Source organism: Garra rufa, chromosome 17 (genome assembly GCF_049309525.1).
Source record: "Garra rufa chromosome 17, GarRuf1.0, whole genome shotgun sequence".
NCBI lineage: Eukaryota > Metazoa > Chordata > Actinopteri > Cypriniformes > Cyprinidae > Garra > Garra rufa.
The window spans coordinates 28,595,973-28,609,426 of record NC_133377.1 but is presented as its reverse complement, the minus strand read 5'-3'; the positions used below and the strand labels follow the sequence as shown (position 1 = coordinate 28,609,426).

Genomic DNA, 13,454 nt, shown 5'->3' with positions numbered 1-13,454 from the left:
AACATTAAAAATGTTACATTACATTATCAAAGAATTGCAGGGTGTTCATGAGTTTAATCAAAAGCAAATAATTAATTAAATCATAAAATATAAAATTAAAACAAATAATTAAAAAACAATAACATTAATCAAAACAAAACACTTTCTAAAGAAAATAATATTTTGTTTACCTGCACATCAAAGAACAATATTTGTTTTAAAATCTCAGTGGTACTTTAAGTAAATATAATAATAGATGAAATAGGTTTAGAAAACAGAAAAGTTTGGGAATGCCTGTGTGTTTGAAAGACAAAAGCTTTTTGAAAAAATAGTAATACTGAGCGATAATTCAAATAAAAGTGAGTGTTCATTAGTAGTAAATGCAAATCTTGAAATGCTCTTCTTAAAACGGAAATTATTTTGTGAGTATGATTTATAAATAATTGACTGCTATTGTGTGAACAATATGCTATCATTTAATCAATACAAAAGTAACTGTAGTCTGATTTGGAGTATTACACAAATTACACAGTTTTACACATTCTAATTACAAGTTCTTCATTTTTGGAGTCTGATTACGTAATCCAGGTTACACATTCATGTACAGGTTACTTCTGTTACTACCCAGCTCTGCTTCTACACTTTTTTTTATCATTCCGATAGCAATAAGTATGTGCAGAAATGAATTGAAAATAATTCCTCCATGTGCTGTGATTATGTGTTCATTGTGTGTATGTGTGTGTTCTCAGATCAAAATGGGTGTACTTGTGATTTTGTTGCTCACACTTTTTTCTGTGCTGTGCGTCGCAGATGGCACAAGTAAGTTTAGAATAAAACAGAAATGTCTGAACTTCAAAATAAAAGAGATTTCGTAACCATGACATTTATTATTTATTTGTATTGCTTCAATGATATCTGGCCCTTTTCTTGCTTTCATATCGTATTGAACAGGGAATCTTGCTCTTGGAGCTAATGCTGTCCAGTCTTACACTCATAGTTCTTTAGGAGCTGCTCAACATGCTGTCGATGGCAATAGAAAGTCAGATTACATGCTCGGGTCCTGCACTCACACTACAAAGGCAGATCCCTGGTGAAGAGTTGACTTGAAGGAATCCTACAAGGTAGCCAAGGTTATCATCACTAATCGCGGAGACTGTTGTTCAGAGCGGATAGAAGGTGCTCAGATCCGTATCGGCAACTGCCTGGAAAATAATGGCAACGATAATAAACTGTGAGTATCTTCTGGCTGTACTTACTTTAGAGAGTAAATAAAATAAGATTGACTATAGTATGTAGTATGCTATTTGCCCTTTTGATTGTTATGTCTCTTTGTATTTGTCTCGCTGTGATTTTAAACAGAGCTGCCACCATTAAAAGCATTCCAGCTGGAGCCACAGAAACATTTGAGTTTAAGCCTATTACAGGGCGATATGTCAACATTTATCTGCCTGGGCAAGATAAATACCTCTCTCTCTGTGAAGTTGAGGTATTTGCAGGTACTTAAAATAAATAAAATAAGATACTTAATTAATTTGAGCTGTTTGTTTGTTTGTTTTTAATAACAGTAGAGACATCAGAGCGCTCTTGTGTTTCAAGTGAATGTTATTTGTTGCATTTATTATTGTTTGAAACTGTTTTTAGAATTGAAACATTTGAAAGCCAATCATTGTGATTACATGACTTTGCATAATGCCCTATTATGGGATTATACAGTGAAATGTACTTTATTTTTTGTTGAACAGCGAATCTCGCTATTGGAGCTGAAGCTGTCCAGTCTTCCGATTTTGATCATTTAGGAGTTGCTCAACATGCTATCGATGGCAATAAAGAGTCAAACTACATGCTCGGGTCCTGCATTCACACTCTAGAGGGTAATCCCTGGTGGAGAGTTGATTTAAAGGAAGTGCACAGTGTAACCAAGGTCATCATCACTAGTCGTGGAGACTGTTGTCCAGAGCAGATAAACGATGCTCAGATCCGTATCGGCAACAGCCTGGACAATGATGGCAACAATAATCAGCTGTAAGTATCTTCTGTCTATACTTACTTTAGAGAGTGACTAAAAAAGAATGACTAAAATCGAAAGATTTTTTGCTTTGAATAAATAATTTGAATACAAACTTGACTTTGACAAAAGTATACAGTATGTAGTATGCTATTTGCCTTTTTGATAGTTGTGTCTCTCTGTATTTATCTGTCTCTGTGTTTAAACAGGGCTGCTACCATTAAACACACTGGAGCTGGAGCCACAGAAACATACGAGTTTAAGCCTATTAAGGGGCGATATGTCAACATTTTTCTGCCTGGGCAAGATAAATACCTTTCTCTGTGTGAAGTCGAGGTGTTTGCAGGTGAGAGATAAAAGGAGAGAGATGGTGGTTTGTGCACATGTGTACTGTACTGTATGTGTCACTACTAATGATGCCTTAATGATGTTCTGATTTCATTGGCAGATTAAGTGCAACAAGATGAAGTTACACCTCAGTCCATTGATTCCAGAAGCAAATAAAAAAAAAAAAAAACTGCTTGAGTGCACTGTTGCTTAAAGTGAAAATCTTTATAAAGTATATCTAGTATTTTCTTAGCTGTGCCACTAACCACGTTTTACATGTTGTTAGAATAACTGCTATCCATCATACTTACAGAGTAATACCTTAAATTTAACTCATTTTGCTTATCTTTGCTTTCTATGCACATAATAAAGAATCATCAGAGCGTTATATGTTGTGTTGCATGTTTATGAGTTTATAAAATCCTATTTGGAAGGTTACAATATGTCCAGTATTTGACATGTACTCATCTAGCTGATGTGTAAGTTTGGCAGAATACAAACTGAGAGTGAAATAATGTTACCTTAAACCTGGTTTTGAAGTCAATATTCAAAAAGTGTTTTTCCCTCACCTGTTTGCCACTGCCCGATTGAGAATATAAACAGATTCCTACATTGAGTTTTAGCAGCAGAGGTGGAACGTGTAGTAAAATATTCTTCTCAAGTAAAAATATTACATTAATGACATTTTAAAAGTACCAGTCTAAAAATCTACTCCAATAAAAGTAAAAAGTAGCTCATTTAAAATGTACTCAGAGTAAAAGTTGCTTAGTTTAGCAGCGGAATGACGTTTACCTTTTATGGGCATTTTTACCTTTATAGAGCATTTTTTTCTGAAAGTGTTCATTATCCTTTGAGTCAAATTCTTACATTTAATCAGTCATTTAGAATAATAAGACATTTGGGCTGTTACCAAGCAAATTAAATCAGTATCAACAAAGTTCATCTTTGCAATGCAGAGGTAACACATTTTGATGTAATAACACATTGTTTAATGCAGGACATTAATGCATTTGACCTGCAGTAACAAATGCATTATGTTTTGATATATAAGACAAGTTGCATATTACTAATCAAATATGTATTTAATTATTTTTTATTTATTATATTTACGGTAGGAAATTTACAAATTATCTTTATGGAACAAGATCTTTTCATATCCTAATGATTTTTGGCATACAAGAAAAACTGATCATTTTGACCCATACTATGTATTTTTGTCTATTGCTACAAATATATCCATGCTACTTAAGACGACTTAAGGTTGTGTGGTCCAGAGTCACAAATGATAAAAAGGCACACGTTTTCCCTTTATATTACACAAACCGAGGAAATGAAGGTGTCTAACAGTACACATATCACGTGAATTAACCTGCTAGTTGCCCTAGTTTCAGAATAATTGTTCATTTATGATAACAGCTTGTTAATAGTTCCTGGAGTACCTGAATGTGTTGATCAGTTCAAAATATGTGGAAAAATGAAAAAGGTACCTGCCAGGACATTATCTGTTAAATTGTAACCTGAAATTAATATACAAAATTCCTTCAAATTAACACTGTACATAATGTCCTATTTTACAGGCTTAAAGTGTAGCATACTAACTACCAATACACATAAAATTCAATTGTTCAAAAATGTGTGAATGTTCAAAAATGTTGTATTTAAAAATAAATATATATTATTTATATTTTAGTTTTACTAACAAATCTAAATTAACATTTCAAATCATATTCACAATTTTTGCTGAGATTTGAGCGATCTTTTGTATATTCTATGCAAATGCAGTTTTGCGTTGTGATTACATGATGTCACCGTGCAATGGCATCACATCTTCATTTAGCAACTTTTAGGAACAAAGTGTCCTGCTTTAGCAACTTTATCAGAAAATTAGGCGGCAACACTGAATGGCCGCGCCCATACTTACGTGAAGAAAAAGTGCCAGTCATTTTCAATGGCGCAATTCCCATACTGTTTTTATTCAGTTTTCATATCGTTTAATCTACAGCTTACATTTATAATAGTATTTTATTACAGAATAGTACCGTTAGATCTACCTGACGGACGGGATGGAGGTAATAAAAAAAAAAACACGATTATTTATAACTTTCTACAAATGTGCTTTACAAAATAAATACATGTAGGTAATAAATACGTAGCCATAGGCTTTGTGCTAATTAACTCTTGTTTAATTCATTTGTTATATGACATCAACGAAAACATTTAACATGTATTTAATTTAGGAACATTTTCAGTAGAAGCTCCACGCAGTTTAGTGTGTGACCGCTGGGTGGCAGTAACAAGCACACGGCAGATTCTCAGTTACACGTAAATACAAATTTTACATTAAACGTGGCAGGTTTGTGCTGAAAGAAAACTGTTCCAGAAATCTGAACAGCTGGCTCGTTGGTCTAGGGGTATGATTCTCGCTTAGGGTGCGAGAGGTCCCGGGTTCAAATCCCGGACGAGCCCTTCCTTTTTCACATGCTTCAAATGCTCATCACTGTCACAACAAGAATAAGTTATGTCTCAAATGTAATCTTATATCAATGGCAGACCGAAAATATGTTGTTTTAGAATCCTGCTTTAATTGGTAATCCATATTTTTCTGTATCCTCAGTATTACTTGTATTAGAAATGGATTTTGTGATGCTTTGTTTTATTCATTGGGAAGTCATTTAAATATTTTCTTACCATTAGATAAGATAAATTAATTCTATGCTAACAGAGAGCACAGTAGAGCAATACCATCTTGTATTATTTGTAAATAATTTTGTATTTAATGCATTTCATGCTGTAATAACTGAGCACCATAACTGTTTATAGTTAAAATGTTTTTCCATTATGGATTTATTCAAAATTATACTGTGTGGTTCAGGGACGTGCACAGACATTTTGAGGGGCAGGGGCTCAAGTGAAATAAAGGGCACTTCTCATAATTACGTATTTTTTTCTTTTTTTAAACAAAAAAGTATATATATTAACGCAACACTGACTTCCTTTAAAAAAATAATAATTTAAAAAGTTAATTTTATCTTCCTCAAACTCATGCAATTGTTTAATTTTCAAAAGATGTCTACAAAATAATCAGTTCACACAGAAACCATGGTCTCCTTAGTATTCACTAGGTTTATAGAGCAGCAAAGGAAACTGCAAGCATGATTAAAATTAATTGTTTAAATACTTTTTGTTTCACAAGCAAAATAACTTTTTAGCTTCACACAACCAAGCATCAGAATACTGCCTTAATGTTTTAATCAAATACATTAATATTATTATTGCTATGCATGTACACATACACAATAACTGATGGTGACTGACATGGACTTAGTTTCACATTTGAGGGAGGACTGTATCACCATCATCAAATAAAACCTTCAATTTAGATGGAGTTTGTTTTAAACCTACTACACTCTAAAAAATATTCTGTGGTTTAGTAAATATTAGAGAAATATTTAACTTTATTAACTTAATAAAATCTCTGAAAATCTTACTTGATTGTTTGAATTAAACTTACCAAACTAATTGAGAAAAATTCAATAAAAGCCAATGTCATGTATGTATTTGTGGTTGTATGGAATACTATTTTATAAAGGTTTAGAGGAAATTAAAAAAAAGTTAAATTACTCATAAATAAAAAGTTAATTTATAAATATTGTTCTTTTTAATGTTTAATGTTAACTTATTTCTACTCAGTTTTATTGATTAATGTACCAGATGCAGTTACTCAGATTTAGCCTACTACATTTTTTAGAGTGTAGGCTATCTATCCTCCATCTGTTTGCATCTGTAGATTTCTTCTAAATTCACCAATTTATGCTATGATATATGCTTATTACAAACTTATTTTATTACATGATAGCTTGGTTGAATTCCAATGTAGAATGCGGTCTGTTATTTCTTGATAAAAGACCGCTGTGCGGAGTATAACAGGCCATTGCCATGAAAAACAGAGCGTTGCTATGGACTCACAGGATTCTAACCGTAGAGACGGAGTGTACTATTTTCTTTAGCGGAAGCAATACAATCGGGCTTAAATCAATAAACTCCCTTTTAATATTTTGTGTCAAAATAATTATTTATTTGGTAGGTAGCCGTGTAATAAGCGGGATAATGTATAGCGATTATCCCTTACACATTAGCTAGTCTAGTAGCTCATGAGGCATGCATGCTAGCAAAACACAGGTTAACTATATATTTGTCTTTGGCTAATCAGCAGTAAATTCGAGCCTTATTCGAGGCACTGGTAGTTTGATCTTTTGTTCATCACCAGCTCCACTCACCTCAGCACAAGCCAAGAGAAACACTGCTGGGAGGGGCTGCTGCTGCCTGCAGGTGTGTGTATATGATGTGCGCCGCTGCACGGGGGTGGGGGGTGGGGGGATGGGCGCTTCAGAACTCCTGACCTGATATTTAGATATACTATTCTTCAATAAATATATTTGTTTGACAGGGAAGCTGTGCGCAAACAGGAATATATATTATTTTTCAAAAAAAAAAAAAAAAAAAGCACCCCAGAAAAAACGACACTTTCTCTCCAGGAATAAAAACGTCTAGGTTACGAAGGTGACCCTCGTTTCCTGAAGGAGGGAACGGAGATGTTACATGGGATCTCGCTTGAGAGACCAATCATCTCTGAGCCTTATTCAAAAGGCCAATGAAAATTGGTGAGTGGACGTGCGTGCCGGCCATGCCCCCGTACATACGGGTATATAAGATGGCGGCGCGCACCACTCAGTCAGGCTTTTGCTGAAGAGCCGTGAGCCCGGCGTCAGCGTGACGTCAGGTCGTGGCAGGAGAATGTAACGTCTCTGTTCCCTCCTTCAGGGAACGAGGGTTACCTTCGTAACCTAGACGTTCCCCTTCAGTCGTTCCACTACGACGTTACATGGGAACATTCTATGGAACAGACCACGAACCTGACTCCACGTTACGCACAACCCCACGTGCTGGCAGGCGGACGTGTCAGCAGATGGAAATTGTAACGTAACCTTCCCAACGCCTTGAGGCCCAATAAGGGGGGCCTTACAGGGATGCCAGTTTTACTGAAGCATGGGTTGGGGGGGCGGAGCACATGTAATTTTCACATGTGGAAATGAGAATAATTCAATATATCCATAAAGCTTTTTAGGGATACATGAGGGAAACAGCGGTCTCCTCCGCTGGAAATATTGAAAAGTATAGCCACAACCTGCGGGGCGAAGGAGACCCAGGCAGGATCACAGTCAGGGGCTACTCCGCATCTAGGCCTGACTGCGGGGCATGGAGGACCCAGGGTTCGCCGGAGGGAACATACTGGGAAATGGCGCACGGATCCACGTGGGAATGGCGCAGCAAGCCGACACCAGCCGTTCTCCCGTTCGCCTGAAGTCTTAAGTTAAGACACGGGAGGATACGGCCTCTACGCGGAGGTTGTAAAACCTAGCGAAGGTATTCGGTGTCGCCCAGCCCGCAGCTCTACAGATGTCTGCTAGTGAGGCGCCATGAGCCAACGCATAGGATGAAGCAACACTCCTAGTGGAGTGGGCATGAACACCTAAGGGGCATGGCTCTCCCTGATATAAATAAGACAGGGAGATGGCATCTACCACCCAATGGGCCAACCTCTGTTTGGAGACAGCATTCCCTTTCTGCTGACCTCCGAAGCAGACAAAGAGCTGCTCGGTGCGCCTGAAGTGGCGAGTACGGTCTACGTATAGGCATAGAGCACAAACAGGGCACAGCAGCGCAGAAGCCGGGTCTTCACCACCTGATCGCGGAAGGGCGTGGTGGGAACCTTGGGCACATAACCGGGCCGGGGTCTCAGGATGACGTGAGAATCTCCGGGCCCGAACTCAAGGCACGTTTCGCTGACAGAGAAGGCTTGTAGGTCCCCTACCCTCTTGATGGAGGCCAGAGCTGTCAGGAGCGCTGTCTTAAGGGACAGAAATTTCAGCTCAACTGACGTAAGTGGCTCAAAGGGGGCCTCCCGTAGGCCGCGGAGGGCGACGGAGAGGTCCCAAGAGGGTACGAGGCGCGGTCTGGGAGGGTTGATCCTCCTAGCACCCTGTAGGAACCTCACGATGAGTTGGTGCTTACCCAGGGATGTTCCATCTACTGCATCGTCGTATGCTGCGATGGCAGCAACGTATACTTTGAGAGTCGAAGGGGACAGCCTGCGCTCCAACTTCTCTTGCAGGAAGGAAAGCACTACTGCAATCCTGCATCTCTGTGGGTCCTCTCCTCGAGAGGAACACCAGTCAGCGAACAGACCCCACCTCAGGGCATAAGCCTGCCTCGTAGAGGGGGCTCGGGACTGAGTGATGGTATTTACCACGGCCTGGGGAAGGCCGGCGAGGTCTGAAGCGTCCCGTCCAGGAGCCAGACGTGCAGGTTCCATAGGTCGGGACGTGGGTGCCAAATTGTGCCCATCCCCTGAGAAAGAAGGTCTTTCCTCAAGGGGATCTTCCAGGGAGGGGCTGCCACGAGGGAAATGAGTTCTGGGAACCAGGTCCGGGTGGGCCAGTGTGGCGCAACCAACAAGACCTTCTCCTCGTCCTCCCGGATCTTGCACAGGGTCTGTGGGACAGGCGGGCTGTCATATTGATCGAGTCCAGCTCCACACCGAGAAAAGAGATCCTCTGCACTGGGGAGAGTTTGCTCTTCTCTCGGTTGACCTGAAGGCCCAGATGGCCGAGGTGCCGAAGCACCAGGTCCCTCTGTTCGCACAACAGGTCTCGCGAGTGAGCTACAAGAAGCCAGTCGTCGAGATAGTTGAGGATGCGAAAGAGGGGTCAGGGCTGCCTCCGCGACTTTGGTGAAGACGCGGGGAGAGAGGGACAGGCCAAATGGGAGAACCTTGTACTGATACGCTCGACCTTCGAAGGCAAACCGAAGAAAGGGTCTGTGACAAGGAAGGATCGAGACGTGAAAGTACACGTCCTTCAGGTCGATGGCTGCAAACCAATCCTGGGGATGAATGCTAGTTAGCATGCGCTTCGTGGTGAGCATCTTGAACGGCAGCCTGAGAAGGGACCGATTCAGAGCTCTGAGGTCCAGGATGGGTCTTAACCCACCGCTCTTTTTGGGCACGATGAAGTAGGGACTGTAGAACCCTGACTTCATCTCGGCTGGAGGGACTGGCTCGATTGCGTCCTTCGCCAGTAGGACTGCAACCTCCGCACGCAGGACAGTGGCATGTGTGTCCGAACGGACAGTAGTAGAAAGGACGCCTCTGTACCTGGGCGCATGCCTGGCGAATTGAATCGCATAGCCGAGACATACCGTCCGTATCAACCACCGCGAGGGGCTGGGAAGCTGAAGCCAGGCCTCCAGCCGGCTCGCTAGCGGTATCACGGGAGCGTTGACCGACGTGACCGCGGCGGGGCAGCTTGAAGGGGGAAGGGGAAGGAAAAGGGGACTGTCCCCAGAGAACAAAGGCAGCCATATCACCCTGTAGCCCAAGACTGGTCGCCCACTGAAGCTAAGCAGGGCTGAGCCTGGTCAGTACCTGGATGGGAGACCTCCTGGGAAAACTAGGTTGCTGCTGGAAGAGGTGCTAGTGAGGCCAGCAGGGGGTGCTCACCCTGTGGTCTGTGTGGGCCCTAGCATCCCAGTATAGTGACGGGGACACTATACTGCCAAAAAGCACCATCCTTCGGATGAGACGTTAAACCGAGGTCCTGACTCTCTGTGGTCATTAAAAATCCCAGGATGTCTTTCGAAAAGAGTAGAGGTGTGACCTTGGCATCCTGGCCAAATTTGCCCATTGGCCTCTGACCATCATGGCCTCTGAATCATCCCCATATTCCGATTGGCCTCATCACTCTGTCTCCTCTCCACCAGTAAGCTGGTGTGTGGTGGGCGTTCTGGCTCACTATGGCTGCCGTCGCATCATCCAGGTGGATGCTGCACACTGGTGGTGGATGAGGAGATACCCCTGACACTGTAAAGCGCTTTGAGTGTCTAGAAAAGCGCTATATAAATGTAACGAATTATTATTATTATTATTATTATTAAAGGGTTCTGGGGGAGAGTCTGGCTGCATGAAGCAGGGCTCCCGTGCTGGCGATATCGGGTCCGAGTCCGGTTCCGAGGAGTGTAAGTGCTGCTCGAAAGGGGAACTCGGGGCCGAGGCCCCAGAGGTGAGGAAATTAGCTCTTTTTGTGAAAAAGTGGGTACCGCCGGCCCAGCATTGAAGTACATAAAGGCTCCCGGCCCTCCACCGGGAGTGGGGACGTTGATGTCACTGTCCCCCAAAGAGCAATCTCCATCACCTCTGGATTGCCCGCATCAGGGACGCTTCGCGGCCTTCTTACGAGTACCTTTGGCGGGTCCCTGAGAGGCGGGCGGCGCCGCTCTCCTGCGGCCAGCTCTACGCTGGGCAGCCAGCCTGGCTTCATGGACCTCGGCAGGTGTAGGAGCTGGTGTTGTTTTTGGGGCCGCAGGGGGGCGCCCTCGGAGACGGGCAGGCGGAGGCGGGGCCACCGGCGGCTGGATGGAAGCTTCGCGGCGGGGCAGGATATGCTTGATGGCCTCCGTCTGCTTCTGGACTGCCGAGAACTGCTGGGCAAAGTCCTCGACAGTGTCGCCGAACAGGCCGCTCTGGGAGATGGGAGCGTCGAGAAAGCGAGCTTTGTCGGCGTCTGCCATCTGAGCCAGATTGAGCCACAGATGTCGCTCCTGGACCACAGCGGTGGACATCACCTGACCAAGTGACCGTGCCGTGACCTTCGTCGCCCGGAGGGCAAAGTCGGTGGCGACACGGAGTTCCTGCATCACGTCTTGGTCAGGACCACCCTTGTGCAGCTGTTTCAGCGCCTGCGCCTGGTAGACCTGTAAGGTGGCCATGGCATGCAGGGTCGGAGGCAGCCTGTCCAGCGGCGCGATACACGCGGCCCGCGAGAAAGGACGAGCGCTCAACCTGGGGGACCGACTCGTATCCCCGGGCTGCCCCGCCATCGAGGGTGGCGAGGGAGGAGGAGCTGGGGCAAAGGCGCAAGGAAAAAGGCGCCCGCCATGTTTTGATCAGCTCCTCATGCACCTCTGGAAAGAATGGAACGGGGGGGGGGGGCACGGCGGAACCGCAGGCGCCCCCCTCAGGAACCAATCGCCAAGCCTAGAGGGATCGGCGGGAGGTGCATCCGACACCTCGAGCCCGATCCCCCTGGCGGCACGGAGGAGCATTGCCGGCAGCTCAGCATCCATGTCAGACGGGACAGCAACCACAGGGGGGCGCTGGCCCGGCGAGATGTCTGCCTCACCATCGGACTCTCCCTCTGACGCAGCAACAGACATCTCTTCCTCCGGTGGAGCGCCAAAGGAGATGCTCGGCCCGGATACCGGGGAAGCATACTGCTCTGGCCACTCAACGGGGCCACGCTGGGGTGCAGACGGCCGCGGGGCTTTGGAAGCCGGCGGCGCGTTCTGCACCGTAACCTGTAAACCCACCCCGTTGCCTCGCCACGGCGGCCGAAAAGCATTGCCGGCTTAACGACGAGCCGCGGGGCACGGAGGGGAGCTGTCTCGCAAAAGAGTGGCGGTTCTTAAGCGTGACCATGGTCATGCGTTCGCAATGAACGCACGAACCATCCGTGAACGCTGCCTCAGCATGCTCTAAGCCCAGGCATGCGAGGCAGTGTTCATGTCCGTCCTCGGAGGTGAGGAAACTGCCACATCCAGCAGCGCACGGCCGGAAAACCATTCTGAAAAGAACGTTTCACAGCCGTGAGAAATTGCTCTTTTAGTCCCGGTCTGCCCAGGGAGGAACCGCGGCATTCTGTGCACTCAATGGGGGATCGCTCGCTGGAGAGCAGGAGGCTTTTTGATGGCCGTGAAAACGGCCGCCCGCAGGATACCGCTGACGGCTGCCAACACATTTAGTTTTATCACTCTTTCAGATGGCAGCACGTCAGCGGAGAAGAGCTTCTTTGTCAGGAACGTTTTCTTAGGTTGATAGGCTCGAGCAGAATGGCTCTGAAAGCAAAAGTCTGACTGAGTGGTGCGCGCCGCCATCTTATATACCCGTATGTACGGGGGCGTGGCCGGCACGCACGTCCACTCGCCAATTTTCATTGGCCTTTTGAATAAGGCTCAGAGATGATTGGTCTCTCAAGCGAGATCCCATGTAACGTCGTAGTGGAACGACTGAAGGGGAAGGGCAGGTGCTCAAGCCCCCTTTGATGTCTATGTGTGCACGTGCCTGGTGTGGTTGTTATACAAGTAGACAAAATATACCATGTAATCTTGTAATGTCAACCTTGAGTAAATCCCAAAGACATTTATATAATTGTAAATATTTAACTGTATATAAAAAGTGTAGTATAAAAAGTTGATTTTGTTGACACAAAAAATAAATTCAGATGAGGAAATTAGAAACAGATTAATTGCACTTTTTTAAATTTATGCAAACATTTGAATATTATCAAGTAAAAAAAAAAGTAAATTTCAACACAAAAAAGAAAAATGAATACAGCCTAAAAAACCTGGTAACACTTTATTTTACTATCTTTACTATCTAACTATCTTCTGTAGCCCCTAAATGGCAGTACTAAATGAAAAAGTATGATATTTAGGCAAAATAAAAAATAGAATCTCCATTCCGTTCAAAAGTTTTCACCCCGTGGCTCTTAATGCATGATTTTCCCTTCTGAAGCATCAGTGAGTGTTTGAACATCCTGTAATAGTTACATATGAGTCCATTAGTTGCCCTCAGTGTAAAAAGATGGATCTCAATATCATATAGTCATTGTTGGAAAGGGTTCAAATAGACAAAAATTCTGAAAAACCAAAGAATTGGTTTGGGACCTGAAGGATTTTTCTGAAGAACATTAGGCAGAACAAACAAGGGACTCATTAAAAACTATCACTAAACAAAAACACCGCTGTGGATCATTCAGGTAACAACACAGTATTAAGAATCAAGTGTATGTAAACTTTTGAACAGGGTCATTTTATATAAATTCAACTAGCATTTTCTCTTGTGGACTATAAACATCTTTTATGTGAAATATCTTATTCAGATCAGTACTAAATAAACAATAACATGCATTTTGTATGATCCCTCTTATTTTGGTCAAATAATTAACATTTTGCAGATTCTGAAAGGGGATGTAAACTTTTGACCTCAACAGTATTTTTTAAAATTGTAGGTTTACACGTGAAGGCAGAG

General features: G+C 43.5%; 1 non-coding gene and 1 pseudogene across 1 annotated transcript; both read left to right on the top strand.

Annotated features, from left to right (window-relative positions):
• Positions 1–734: 734 nt before the first annotated feature.
• Positions 735–2,437, top strand: LOC141289342 (uncharacterized; annotated as a pseudogene).
• A 2,268-nt stretch (positions 2,438–4,705) lies between these two features.
• trnap-agg (transfer RNA proline (anticodon AGG)) lies at positions 4,706–4,777 on the top strand. The gene has a single exon. It is a non-coding gene; the product is annotated as a tRNA-Pro (tRNA).
• The last annotated feature ends 8,677 nt before the right edge of the window (positions 4,778–13,454 follow it).